Source organism: Apium graveolens, chromosome 3 (assembly GCF_009905375.1).
Source record: "Apium graveolens cultivar Ventura chromosome 3, ASM990537v1, whole genome shotgun sequence".
NCBI lineage: Eukaryota > Viridiplantae > Streptophyta > Magnoliopsida > Apiales > Apiaceae > Apium > Apium graveolens.
Window position 1 is genome coordinate 209,058,942 of NC_133649.1, and position 16,001 is coordinate 209,074,942.

A 16,001-nucleotide genomic window follows, 5' to 3' on the forward strand; every position below is an offset into this window, starting at 1 on the left:
CAACATCCGTAGTCCTAATGATATGTTGTAGCTCTCGGATCTGGGCCAACAAGGAATCACGCTCCAATAGAAGAGCCTCATACCGGTAGTAAGGAACTGGGGGCAATGTAGACTGGAATGGGGCACTCGCAACTGAATGCCCAGTGGAATCTGAATCAGCTGGTGGAGGTCCTCTAATAGGTGGCCTCATGCCTGGGGGTGGAATGGCCTGCAGTGGTACGGGCTGCAACACAGGTGGAGGTAGAATAGCCAACACTGGTGGAACAACAGGATGTGGATCTGAAGATGGTACTCCAACTGAAGGCTCTGAGTGATCAGCTGATACGGGGATAAAAGAGTCGGCCATCGCTGCTATCTGAAATCATATCATAATATAAGAATCTCGAACCACGACGCGAATCATACTAATACCTTTTATACCATAGCACTCAACCTCTCGACGTTCTATCTTTCTATTCCTTACTTCTAATCATAACCCTCTACCCATTCCCGTCAACTTAGGCTTGTGTCAGTGACTTATAACATGTAGCTCTGATACCAAACCTGTGGCGCCCTCCAAACCTGGGTCATAATTTTGTGGTCCACACACACACTATTTATAACCTGCTTATAACAATAATAAAGATAATAATAATATGCAGTGACCCTACTTACCAACTACCACGGACCGCAACAGGTGAAAGTATGCACATGAGCCAAATACACACTTATATTACAAACCGTTTAAATCCCAACTATCCAAACTCAGAACTGAGTATTAAACATTATTACAAACTTTTACAAACTTATATTATCCCAAAAGAAGCCTACTAGCTCAGCTCGATCAACCTGAACCCCTAGCTTTCGCGCTGAACTAGGGATCCTCGGTACCAATCGGTTCCTTTTTAACTGGAAAAGAACATAAACAACATCGCACAAATGAGCTAACTAGCTCAGCAAGTCACAATGACAAATCTGAGAATAATGATCATCAGGTGAAAATGGTTATGATATCAAGTGAACAATGAATTATGATTTAGAATTGGATATTATATTTTCATTTTAAGAACCAAGGTTAGGCTGCTGATCAGTCACGCACTAACCCCGAGCAAAGCACGCAGCACTGCTCTAACTACTGGATCCAAGGCACACATTGGCCTAACTTGACCATTATATGGTCTGACCACGAATCTGGTCCACAATTTTATAAAAATAATCCAATTCTAACATAATAACAGAATAAGCAGTAATAAACAATAAACAGAATCATTAACAACATTGGATGTTCAATAATAAAAATGGTTTCAATCTGCATAAAGATCAATATGGCATTTCCAAAGCTTGGCTGTTAGGTAATGAAAGAATTGGATAACAAAGGAATCAGTGTTTCAGGGTTTCAAGGATTTGGCCTTTCAAAGCATAAGATACAATGGTTTGAGTGTGTAAGCAATCTGGTTCAGTGTTTGATATTTAGTTTGTATGTATTTGTGGAGTAGTATCATATATTTGAGGTTCGTATTTGGGTATACAACAATCAATGGTCTAGAAAGAATCAGGTTTACGGCTCAAGATCAATAACGTGAATCAGGGTTTAGTGCTTCAAAGCACTTGCAATATAAAACAGAACTATCAATCACTACAATATCTCGAGAAAGTTCAGAACACTTGCCTGGTACTAGCTTACTATACTGCACTCGCTTTCAATCACCACTGTCTTACTCCTCGACTACCTGTTTCCCTTTCCTATGCCTTGCCTCTTCTACTCACATATCTTAAGCATCTATCAATATTCAACTTATACGATTCTATTCGACACATACTTCTATCTACCCTTCGTTTCACCCAAATCTGATTAACGGATTGAAAGTTACGCAATAAACAAGTAAACATCGAATATATATAGACCGACAGTTAACCAACAAGTCACACATAACATATAACACGTCACATAATCAATGATATATCATCTATAAAGAAGTCTCGGGTCATAAATAGGCTTTCAGATGTTTAAAATGATTCTTAAAACATTTTTCGGAATTAAAACGGATCGTTGGATCAATTTTGGAGTAATAAACAGGGTTCGGTTGGCCAATTCTGGCTTCAAAACAATTTTATAATAATTATCGAGCCTTGAAGATAATTTAAAATAATATTTTAAAGCTCGAAACTATTTTTTCGGAATTTTTAAATCATTTTTAAATAATTAAATCTAATTAAATATTTAATTAAAATCAATTAATAATTAATTAAATCAATTAATCAATTAATTTTCAAATTAATTGACTAATTAATCAATAAAAAAATTAACTAAAATTAATTAACTAATTAATTCAGATTTATTTTTTGAATTAAAAATAATTTTTGGAATTAAAATAAAATTTTTTGGAATTTTCAGAAATTAAAATCAAATTTTTCAAATAAAAATAAATAGGGAATATGATTTTTGAATATTTTTAAAACAGGAATCCTAAATTTGCAAACTCTGGAAACTTCAGGGACCAAACTTCATCGTCCCCAAAAGTCCAGGGACTAAACTGAAATTTCTACACCCCCGTCGCCGGAAAATACGGGGGTGGCCGGAGAACTCGATTCCGGCACCCTCACCTCACCATCTGCTCCAGATTTACACTACACAACACCAGGAATCTATTCGTGCAATCAAAACACGTCAATCATCCCTGTCCTGGCCGGAAATTGGCCAAGAACATCGCCGGTTTCCGGCGAAACATCGAAAACTTAAAAAGACAACTCCCTTCGATTCACTAATTCTCTCTTAACGAGCTATATACCAATCAATTGCAAATTTCATATGGAACACAACCCACTATAAATCAACAGCTAATAACCCCTAAATCAAAAAGCCCCAAATTTCAATTAAAAACATTCATACGGGTTATAAACCCTAATTTTAAAATTCGAGAATTAAACCCACTTTTGAGCATGTTATTGAACTCCAAATCAGACGTATGACATATGAAAATCATCAGGAAAACAAGCTCTACAACATGCAATCATCAAATCATTCAAACAATCATCAGAACGAAAATTCATATTTTTAATAAAAATAATTCGAAAATAAATAAATTTTCAGAAAATAAACCTTGATTTCTGCAGTGATATGGAACTCAGAATCTGATAGTACTCCTTGAGACCTTCGATTTGGTTACTCCAACTTTTCCAACTGATTTCAATAACACCCTGAAATTGTAGTTTGATTCTCAGAAGGTTTTATGAATTTAGGGTTTTTCTCTGGAAAATTATATATTGAGCTGACTGCAAATGATTTTGATACGAAATAAAATACGATAAAAGGCTATTTATAATTACGGAAAATTAGTATCCCGTTGGATCATTCCGGATATAAAACGGTACGTATATTTGTAAAAACTGATCCAAACGGTATCGGTTTTCTGGATAATTATCCAAATTAGTACAATTTGTACTGCGGTCTTGGTCTCAGCGCCTGGTTACACGTACTACGAGGTGATAATTATGATAGTTTAATAAAAAAGCTCCCGTTTCTCGAAAATACGAGTTTTATTGATTTACCGAAACGAATATTGTATCGAAAATGTTACGCCGGGACCCGCGCAGGACAAACCGTACGCCGGATCGAAAAAGTCGAAACAGGGAAAATGCTCGAAATATTACAATTAGGTTAGGAAGGAGTTCTCGAAAGAGTTTCGGGTTCTAAAAACGTAACAACGGATGACGTTGGTTGGTTCCCGTTTTTATAAAATAGATTTTGAATACCCGGAAAAAGATTTTATAAAATTCATATGATTCCTATAAATTCATAAATCAACATAAAAATAATTAGGAAGATATGACAATTATCTACATTTTATTTTGGACATATAAATATTAAAATACTCAATTAATAATATTTTTTAAACATCCAAACACATTTAACTCTTAGCAAATAATTCACAGAATAGATACGGAATAAATACAATAATTATTTATTAGCAAAAATAATTACACGTTATATCCCGGATATTACACCGCTCAATAACATAATCGATAATTCCCTAATTTTGTCCTTTTAAATCATCTAATATTACATTTATATGCTCGAAACAACTCTAGTTGTGATCATTTAACATAACTCTCTCATTACCAAATTTCTCTTCCCGAAAATTTCAATTCTGAACTACTAACATTTATAAAACATGTTTATCCCATCTCATTCTTCATACTCCGTTTGAGTGCGTATATTCATGATATTTTTTATAACAAATTATGATTAAATCTCAATTAAGTAATAATCAATAAAATAATTATTTTACTAATTTAATATTGCTTTCTGGTTCCAAAATAATGAAGATAGTGTATTTTTATTTTTGATAAGTTCTCTTATATAATACATTTTCCAGTCTCGAGACTATGAATTTAAAGAGGTTTAACTGTAGTTTATAATATGTGGTGAGCGCACATGTATCTTAAATATTTTTTTATAGTAATAAATTAAATAATTTTATACTCAAGCTTGTATATTATAATTCTAAAACTTAATAATACATGTCATTGTCACGTTCCCACGTGCCCTCCCTTGGTGGGTCGTGGGGTGTGCCTGTGTTTGGGGACCCCCTCGGGCCTGCTCTAGCTAGGAGGTGATCCTGATCCTGGGTTGGGCCTGGGCCCGGCTATCAACCTGAGTCTGACTCTTTTCACTTGCTTGCTCAGGGTGAGGGGGTCTTGATTCTCCAAATGAGCTTGTCTCACCCCAGTTGGGTTGGGTGTTATCCAGTGTGCTTATACCCTATCATCCAACTGAGCTTGTCTCACCCCAGTTAGGTTGGGTGCTAGCCAGGGTGCTTATACCCTATCATTTGCCACCACTCCCTAATATAAATTTTCTGGATGAGCGAGTTGAGTATGGCTATAGATTTTTTATAGTCTTAGAATTTTTTTTACTTCTTTCTTGCTCCTTAATCTGGGTATGGTGTTATAGAGACCACTTCAGATTCAAGTGGAAGAAATTGGGTGCCTTGTAAAAATAATGCTTCTTTTTCCCCCCAATCCGGGTATGGTGTTGTAGAAACCAATCCAGATTCAAGTGAAAGAAATTGGTTGCCTTAGAAAAATTTTGCTTCTTTCTTGCCTCCTATCCGGCATAGTGTTGTAGAGATCATTCTGGATTCAAGTAGGAGAAATTGGTTTCCTTAAAAAAATTTGCTTCTTTCTTACCCTCAATCCGAGTATGATGTTGTAGAGACCAGTCCGGATTCAAGTAGGAGGAACTGGTTATCTTAAAAAAATTCTTCTTTCTTGCCCCCAATCTGGGTATGGTGTTGTATAGACCAGTCCAGATTCAAGTAGGAGAAACTGGTTGTCTTAAAAAAAATTCTTATTTCTTTCTCCCAATCTGAGTATGGTGTTGTACAGACCAAACCGGATTCAAGTGGAAGAAATTGGTTTCCTTTAAAGAATTTTGCTGCATTATTGCCCCCCAATCTGGGCATGGTGTTGTAAGGACTAGTCCGGATTCAAATTGGAGATTTGGATCTAATTATGAGGCTAGGACCCAGGTAGGATGCTTTAAATTCCGAAAAATTTGGTGTTGTAACGTTTTTTCAGTTCCCCCCCTCTATTTTGAATTGTGGGTAGTTAATGTTCCTTGAAAATCGCCCCACAATCATTATGGGCTATAAATGTGTGTTTGTTTATATATATATATATATATATATATCGTTGTGCAAGACATGCCCGTACAATAACAAGACTAAGTCAAATTGACAGCCCTAAGTAAGTTGTATGATAATCTAAGTTTGCACTTAATATTGTATTACTTGAGTCTGTAAAATTGTCAATAGATTAAAATGGAGTATTTTTTGTAAACAGTCTCAAGCCTAAGAATAAACTTATAGGGAAGTCTCAGAGATATCGACAAGCCAAAATGAAGATATGAAGATTGGAGATATCGACAAGACATTTCTACATTAGACAACTCAGAGATATCGATAAGCCAAAATAAAGAAATGAAGATTAGAGATATCGACAAGTTAACTCTACATGCAAAGGCTTAGAGACCTCGACAAGCTAATCTCATTCGAGAACTCAGAGATCTCGACAAGTCAAGCTCATTCGAGAACTCAGAGATCTAGACAAGTCAAGTTCATATTCGAGAACTCAAGGACCTCGATAAGTCAAAACACTTGTAGAGAACTAAGAGATTCGATAAGTCAATATACTTATTGAGATGTCATTTCTCTATAGTTTAAACTGGAGATCTCGATAAGTCAATATACTTATTGAGATGTCATTTCTCTATAGTTTAAACTGGAGATCTCGATGTAAAACTCAAAGTACAAAATGCAGACCAGTTAAAGATTCAAGATTATCAATCAACAAACAAATCAATCACTAATTTGAAAAGCCTGCAAAAAGCAATTTGAAGAGTACAAGATTAAAGGTCAAGATTAACTGACAAAGTAAAGTCAAAGACATGCACGATTTGAAAAGATACACTAAGCCAGAAATAGAAAGTTTTAGTTAACTTAAAGTAGGGTTTAATATATTCTATTGCATGCTGTGTAAAACCTGTGTTTACTGTTCTATAAAGTAAACACTGGATGCTTTGTTTTAGAAGTAACAAATAGATCTGAAAAATCTTGGACTCTCTAAAGGAAGAAGCTGAGTTCTTTATCAATAAAGAACCCAGGAATTTTGTAGCAAGACATACTTGATTTTAATATAAAATTCAGTGAGTTTTGAAGATTTGAATACACTGTTATTTTATTATTTATGTGTAACACAATTCACTATAAAGCATATTACTTTGTTTACCAAACTAAACATAATTAAAGAAAAGCCTATAATCAAGAAAAACACATTCACCCCCCTATGTTGTATTCATTACCTAACAAGTGGTATCAGAGCAAAATATGAAAGTAAACAGATAAAAGATCTTGGAAGAATGAATAGACAGAAGGTCAGCAATATTAAAATCCCTACCTTTGACAGATCTAACTACACATTATGGAAAAAGAAAATGATGATGTTGATAAGGATGGCCAATACACTATATATTCAGATGCTCAAGAATGGGCCTTTCACACCCATGGTAAGAGTTGAGGAATCTACAGATGGCACATGGTCATTCCAGCACATTATGCTCCTAAAGATCCTTTAGAATACACTGAACCTGAAAAAGAAAAAGTCTCTCTGGATAGTGGATTGCAGCTGATCTTAATAGAGTCACTTGACAATGTAATGTTCAATAACATTAACTGTGGCACATTGTTTGTCGCTAAACACGCGCTTATAATTCACGCAAGTATACATGATCGCAAGTAATATAGAAATATTTCTAGTTTGTTCCTACATGGACTGGTTAGATTAACTTTGTGATTTATGCACTTATGCAACAATGATATGGTTATTATATAATGCTAAGACGAATAATAATTTGGGTTTTGATTATACTACGATTAACTATTGAGAATTAAACTAGAGAACATTAACTAAGAGATTAAAGATAGTTGAATAATATATGACACAAACATGGGATTCTAACTTCATTAAATACTTCATTCAATAGCTTTTTCGTTCTTAACCTTAGTATGTAATGGTGATGACACTAATCAGACAACACGAAACTGATAAACGCCAACTTTCGTTGTACGAGTACCATACTACCAGACATCCACAAAAGAGATAGAAGCTGAATAGACACCAATTATATTGAGACCCTATATGTCTATAGAATTTGACAACATAACGGTTTAATGCACAAGTTACCTATCGTGATTACATAGGGCAAGTAAGATGGTTAAAATTACCTATGAATCATGCATAACAAATACATGAACCTATGCTAGTATGGCATGTTCTAAACCCTTAAATTCACTTTCGCTTCATTAAAGATTAACATGTTATCTTATAAGTTCACGATGCTCATAAGACGAATAGGCACGACTAAAACTAGGTTATCATACAATCACCACACATTAAGGCATCGAAATAAATTAACTAAAGAAATCCGTAAATAAATCCGCTAGAACCCCACGATAATGATTAGCCCATAATCGGACTCATCATCAATGTGGGTTCCGATGAAAGCATGGTATAATAAATGTAGTCTTTATACTTAATAAATAATAAAACCAAGTACGAAACAAGAGTATAGGTTCACGAATAAGAAAACTAGCATACAAAGTTACAACTTAGAACAAAGAATCACAAGTATAAACTAGATATTCTTCTCCTTCGTTGAATTGTGCTAAAACGGTCTTCTTACACCTTCTCCTTGTGCTCTAGTACGTCTCCTTTATGAAAACGACCTTTATTTAGGTATATATAGTAGCCCATGTGAAGTAGAAGTCCTCCAATCAAAAGCCCACAAGAATCAGGATTTTAATTTCATGACCCGGCGCGGCCGCGCGCTTGATCAGCGCGGGCGCGCTGTGTTTCTACTCCTCAAGCGCAGCCGCGCTCTATGACAGCGCGGGCGCGCCGACTTTCTGGAAAATCTACTTTTTCTTCTTTTCTTGCTGCAATGAATTGGTCTTCACGAGCTTTATTTCTTGGACACCATCCTAACACCATATTAGCATCAAATCAATGGTAATTCACCTGAATTCCGGATTAATGCTTAAAATGCAAAAACACTAGAAAACACATTAAAACACCAATAACTTGAGTACAAAAACACCAATTCAAAGCTTAATGGAGCGTTATAAAGTGTCATAAATTCCACTCAACATACCCCCAAACTTGAATCGATGCTTGTCCTTAAACATAAACAGACTCAAAGAACAAGAAATAAAAAAATGCATGAATGCAACTATATGAATGCAACGATCTCCATAGAATAACTAAACCAATCAATAAGCAACATCTCAACAAATGCAATTATTCTCATAAAGATCAATCAAACCCCACAAATCAACCTACAAACTAGAGACATGTGTGTATAAATGCTTACAGATATACCATCGCATCTAGATCAATAATCATGACTCACTACTCATCAAAGCAATCGCAAGGTTATAAATAAAATAAAAGCTAGACTCAAAACAACTTATAATACTTTAATTCTTATATTGGAGTTTTATATGGATTCACATTTTTATTCATAACACATAAACTACTCAAATATGCTTATTTGATCGTGCAATGGGTGAGGTCCATAAAAGACTTCTACAATAGTACCCATGTAGCGAGTGTTAGGTTAGCGGATCCCTGACTATAAAAGCCTTAGGTCACTAGACACGAAGTCTCCGAAGAACTTAATAACTTGAGTACTAAAGAGCCCACTAGTGATCAATTATACATAACACTTAAATATTTTTTCTTTTCTTCTTTTTTTTTTAAATTTCTGAACGAGTGTGTTTCGCTCCATCTCATTCAACCCTAGACTACTAATATAAATATGAGCCGGCTACTAGCCATTTGACACCTAGCCACAACAACTAGCAATGAAATCCAATTTTCTCTAATTTTTAAATATCCATGCTATTTTATTATTAAGAGAATATCCTAAATTCTAAATATAAACAAGCGATTAAACCTCGACAAACAAATAAACCATGATCATGATCTAGCCCTCAAGCAACCTATAACACTTAGTGAAATACAATTGTCTCTAACATGCAAATCAACTTGACAAGACTTAACATCATTAAATACGACATCACTACACTAGCATCAATATCACAAATCAATCGGAAAAATCATCTAAGGGATCATGTTATTATGCAAATGCATGAAACTATATGAACAAACTATAGGTTTGCTCTGCTGTGATGGATAAGCCTCCTCACCCAACTAAGATCTCCAAACGGCTATGCTCGTCTGAGTAGCCCCAACAGTTGGCCTCCCACCAGGCAAATGGTCGAAAGAAAATCCAAGCCCTCTCAAATCAGGCTTGCCTCCATCCCACTCTTGCATCGTCGACAAAGTGGTATTGTCAATCCGAGCACTCGGAATCTGGAGCTGCTCATGTGCTGGCCACTAAATACCAACTGCCACACACAGCTTCGTCACAACGGACGCATAGGGTATAGAACCCGTAGTACTCCCTCGCAAAAATCTCAGAATACCCTGGTAAATCACCATCCCAAGGTCCACATAAACACCCTGAAGAATACCCCACAACAACAGTGCATGCGCCACAGTTACATCATGCACATGAGAACATGGCATGATGTTAGAATAAATAAACGCATTCCATGCACGAGCAAACCTATTCATGCTCGAAGCAGGGAACGTGGCATAATCAGTCGTGCCCCTCTTGAACTTCCAATGAGTACAGGTACACACAGAGTGACAACAATCAAATCCAAATCAAAATCATCCGGAGTCTTATCATTCCAGGTGTCTTGACCGGGCCTCCTCACAGGCTGATTAATCACCCTCCTTATCGCCTCAGCACTGTACTCCACCGTCATTCCCCAAACCACAATGAAACTGTTCTTCTTTGCCTTTGCATTAGCATAAAACTCTCAAACAACACTCATGGGCACAGCAGCGGGTGCCTCGCAAAAAGCAACCCATCCCATCTCCAAGATCACCGCCAACAACCTACCATCCTTCCCCGATGGCAGAAAACCACGCTCCTTGGCTATAGGCTTCGAGAGAAGCCTTGTATACTCTGTTTCAGCCTCGGGAGTTGAAAACCTTGGCGTCACACCACCTGCACTCGAAGAATCAGTGGTGTTAATGCTCACTTGAGTTTTTTATCTCTTGGGTACCATTGGGATTGAATAAGAGAGAATAAGAGATAAGTGTCTGAGAGAGAATTCTGTTTGAGAAATTGAGAAGTGATGGAGAAGTTTATGTATAAGTGTATGTATATATAGGAGGTGATGAGAGAATTAGATTTGGAAAAGAAGTGGAAATTGATTATGGGAATAGTGGGAATAATGGGTTTGATTTGGAGAGGGAAATTTGGGATGTGGAAAAGTAAAAATCGGGTGGAAATTGATTTTCTATTAAAAACCCCGATTTTCTCTTTACAAACTGCCTATTATTTTTTTTCTGAAACGGGGACCCGGCTCGGCCGCACGCTAGACCAGCGCGGCGCGCTCAGAGACGAGAGTTAAACAAAAGAACTTGTTGTCCCGGCCCAAATGATTTGAGCATTAGACCCCCTATCATGCTATCTCTTGACTTTCTCCTTATACATTTTATTGTTTTCATAAGCTTGAAGTCAAAACTCATCGAGTTCATTCAGTTGAAGCATCCTCATCTTTCCAGCTGCATCCATATCAAGATTCAACTTCTTCATAGCCCAATACGCTTTATGCTCGAGCTCCACTAACAAATGACACCTCTTACCATAAACCAACTGAAATGGCGACATTCCCAATGGAGTCTTGTATGCTGTTCTATATGCCCAAACAACTTTATCAAGCTTCAAACACCAATATTTCCTTGATGGACATACAACCTTCTCTAAAATGTGCTTGATATCTCTATTAGATACCTTAGCTTGACCATTCGTCTGAGGATGATAAGCCGTAGCAAGGCGATGATTCACATTATACCTTTGCATCATAGCAGTGAACTTGTGATTGCAAATATGCGGATTATGACTCTCAGAGTTCCAAATCTTGTGAATATCTGCTTATAAAGAAAATTAAGCACTACATTCGCATCGTTTGTTGTCAACGCCTTGACTTCCGCCCATTTCGACATATAATCAACCACCAACAAGATATACTGATTGTTACAAGATGAGACAAATGGCCCCATAAAGTCAATTCCCTAAACATCAAAGACTTCAACCTCGAGAAGCACATTAAGAGGCATCTCATCCCTCTTAGACATATTACCCACACGTTGACATCGATCACATTTCAAAACGAACTGTTGAGAATCTTTAAACAAAGTTGGCCAAAAGAACCCTGCTTGAAGAATACGAGCCACTCTCTTTTCTCCACCATAATATCCTCTGTAAGCCGTTGAGTGGCAATCTCGCAAGATCCCCCCCCCCCGTTTCGCTGTAAGAAATACATCTCCTGATGATTTGGTCATCTCCTTGTCGAAAAAGAAATGGCTCATCCCACATATACCACTTCACGTCATGTAAAAACTTCTTCCTTTGAGCGTACGACAAGTCGGGAGGCATGATATTACTCACAAGGTAGTTCACAATGTCTGCAAATTAGGGTTCTTCCTCTTGCACTCCAAACAGCTGCTCATCGGGAAAATACTCATTTATTAATGTCTTATCCAGTGGTTGCACTTAGATCCTCTATACGAGAGAGATGATCAGCAACTTGATTCTCAGTACCTTTTATGTCCTTGACCTCTAACTCAAATTCTTGAAGCAAAAGAACCCATCTAATCAACCTAGGCTTCGAGTCCTTCTTTAAGACGAGATATCCAATTGCAGCATGATCAGTGAAAACTGTCACCTTTGTCCCAAGCAGATAAGAGCAAAATTTCTCAAAATCGTAGACAATAGCCAAAAGTTCTTTCTCCGTAGTAGTATAATTCAGTTGAGCTCCATTTAGGGTCTTACTAGCATAGTAGACCACATGAAATATGTTGTTCTTTCTCTTCCCAAGAGCTGCTCCAACTGCATAGTCACTTGCATCGCACATCATTTCAAATGATTCACTCCAACCAGGTGCACTTATGACAGGTGTCGTGATTAAACTCTTCTTTAAGAACTCAAAAGAAGCCAAGCACTCGTCATTAAACTTAAACGGGACATCCTTCTCCAGAAGATTGCACAAAGGTTTAGAAACTTTTGAGAAGTCCTTGATGAACCGCCTGTAGAGGCCCGCATGACCAAGAAAACTGCGAACTCCCTTAACAGATATTGGTGGGGGAAGATTTTCGATGACCCCCACTTTGGTTTTGTCCACCTCAAGACCCTTACTAGAGACCTAATGCCCAAGAATAATGCCCTGTCGCACCATAAAGTGACATTTCTCCCAATTGAGAACCAGATTGGTCTCAACAAACCTCTTGAGAACGTCTCCTAGATTCTGCAAGCACTCATCAAATGAATCGCTAAACACAGAGAAATCATCCATGAACATCTTCACATTCTGACCAATCATATCAGAGAAGAAAGCCATCTTGCATCTCTGAAATATGGCTGGTGCTCCACATAACCCAAAAGAAACCCTTCAAAAGGCGAAAGTACCATATGGATAAGTAAAAGTAGTCTTCTCCTGATCTTCTGGAGCAATGCAAATTTGATTATAGCCCGAATAGCCATCCAGAAGACAGTAGTACTCATGTCCAGCCAATCTGTCAAGCATCTGATCAATAAACGGTAGAGGGAAGTGATTGTTTCTCGTGGCTTTAATCAGTTTCCGGTAATCCATGCAAACTCTCCATCCCATGACTGTTCGAGTAGGAATTGGCTCATTCTTCTCATTAGCAACGACTGTGATACCTCCTTTCTTTGGTACACACTAAACTGGACTAACCCAAGAACTGTCATAAATGGGATAGATGATCCCTGCATCCAGCCACTTAAGAATTTCCTTCTTCATGACTTCCTTCATGATAGGATTTATCCTTCGCTGTTGCTCAACAGTAGGCTTGCTATCTTCCTCTAGCAGAATTTTATACATACAAAAGAAGGGCTGATTCCCTTGATATCTGCTATCGTCCATCAAATTGCCGATTTGAATTCTCTCAGAATTCTCAAGAGTTTTTCCTCGTCGGTACCTGAAAGTTCAGATGCAATAATAACAAGCAAAGTAGATGCATCACCTAAAAACACATACCTAAAATGTTTAGGTAAAGGCTTAAGCTCAAGAGTAGGAGCTTCCTCAATAGATGGCTTGAGGCGCTTAGGAGATTTATTCAGGTCCTCCATTCCAAGAGATTCAAAAGGCATATCAATCTTCCTCTTCCAGGGAGAAGCATTCAGAAGTTGTAACTGCTCATCACCTTCATCATCTTCACTATCAGAATTCCCCAACAAGGCCTAATCTAAGGCATAAGTCCTTAGAAATTGATCAAGTTCTGAGGTAACCACGGAATCAACCAACTCCACCTTTAAGAACTCCTCATTTTTCATAGGGAACTTCATCACATTAAACACATTAAAGCGGCATCCTGATCCAATACTCGCATGGTGAGCTTACCTTTCTACACATCAATCAAGGTTCATCTGGTCACCAAAAAAGGTCTTCCCAAGATTATGGGAATCTTCTTATTCTCCTCGAAATCAAGAATTACAAAATCGGCAGGAAAGATGAGTTTATCCACCTTGACCAAAACATCCTCTACAATGCCTCGAGGATAAGTAATAGAACGATCGGCCAACTGCAAAGTCATATAAGTAGGCTTTGGATCCGGAAAGTCCAACTTCTTGAAGATTGACAAAGGCATCAGATTGATGTTAGCTCCCAAGTCACATAAGCATTTGTCAAATGACACCTTTTCAATGGTGCATGGAATAGTGAAGCTTCCAGGATCTTTAAGCTTCGGAGGCAACTTCTGTTGCAGTATAGCACTGCATTCCTCCATGAGAGCAACGGTCTCTAGGTTATCAAGCTTCACCTTCCGAGAGAGAATACCTTTCATAAACTTCGCATAACTAGGCATTTGTTCAAGAGCTTCAGCGAAAGGTATGTTAATGTGAAGTTTCTTGAACTCCTCCAGAAACTTCTCAAACTGCTTATCCAGCTTTTTCTTCTGCAGCCTTTTAGGAAAAGGCGGTGTGGGATAGATATGTTTCTCCCCTGTATTACCCTCAGGAGGAGTGTGCTCAACAGTAATTTTCCTTGGTTCCACTTCTGCTTCCTTCTTCACTTCTTCTTTTTCTTCAGCCTCAACTTCAGATTCTGGAGTCTTAGCTTTTTTAATATTTGCAACCTTACCAGACCTCAATGTGATTGCCTTAACATGCTCCTTAGCTTCCTATTTTCATGGCACTTCAGTATCGCTTGGAAGTGTGCCTGATTGATGATTCAGTAATGCATTAGCAATCTGCCCAATCTGATTCTCCAAGGTCTTGATCGACACAGCTTGGCTCTTGCACATGAGTCTCAACTCCTCCAATTCAGATTTTTCATTAGCTTGCAGTAGCTACTGAAGTTGAAGTTGTTGCCTAGGGGCATATTGTGCTTGTTGAAAACTAGAAGGGTTATACTGTTTTGCTGTGTATGGCTGATAAGTTTATTGCACCGTATTCTGATTGTTACTTCAGCTGAAGTTAGGATGATTGCGGTTATTTGGATGATAAGTGGCTGGAGCTTGATGTTGTGATCTCTGAAAGTTGCTTACAAATTGAGCTGATTCGCTATAAATAGCACACTGCTCAGTTTCTTGTGCCCCCGCACAAAGCTAACACACACTAGTGATTTGATTAACTCCATAATTAGCCAAAGAGTCCACTTTCATCGTCAAAGCTTGAAGTTGAGCAGCTATAGCAGTAGTTGTATCTACTTCCAGAATTCCTGCTACTTTGCCTTGCAACATTCTTTGCGTAGGATTCTGGTATTCATTAGCTTCTATTAGCTCAATCAACTCATAAGCTTCATTATAGCTTTTGGCCCATAAGGCTCCATCAGACACTGCATCGAGCATAGGTCTAGACTGAGTTCCTAAACCATTATAGAAATAGTTTATAATCATCCAATCAGGAATGCCACAGTGTGGGCACTTCTTTAGCATCTCCTTATATCGATCCCAAACCTCACACAGAGATTCTCCAGTTTGCTGTGCAAACTGAGTAAGAGCATTCCTGATTGCAGCAGTCTTCGCCATAGGAAAGAATTTAGTGAGAAACGTTTGAGCAAGATCCTCCCATTTGGTGATAGACCCTGGTGGTAGAGAATGTAACCAGCACTTTGTTGGGAACCACGGACTCGGGGTATTACTACATTTTACGATAAAGATTACGAAAAGAAAATCACCTTGTTAATGGTTGATTCCACGCTCTTCTATTATATTCCCAAATTCCCTTGAGTGAAGTGTGGCCTCCGTCTTCTCAAGTTATCCTCTCTTCTTGCTCCTTGGTGGCTACAATATGTTTTCACACCCTACCAAGCAAGAAGAGAATAAGAATATATATAGGCTACAATAGGGACCATGGATAATTA

General features: G+C 37.6%; 1 non-coding gene across 1 annotated transcript; it reads left to right on the plus strand.

The window, feature by feature from the left end:
* The first annotated feature begins 15,544 nt into the window (after window positions 1–15,544).
* LOC141716437 (small nucleolar RNA R71) lies at window positions 15,545–15,651 on the plus strand. Its single transcript, XR_012573147.1, has one exon. It is a non-coding gene; the product is annotated as a small nucleolar RNA R71 (small nucleolar RNA).
* The last annotated feature ends 350 nt before the right edge of the window (window positions 15,652–16,001 follow it).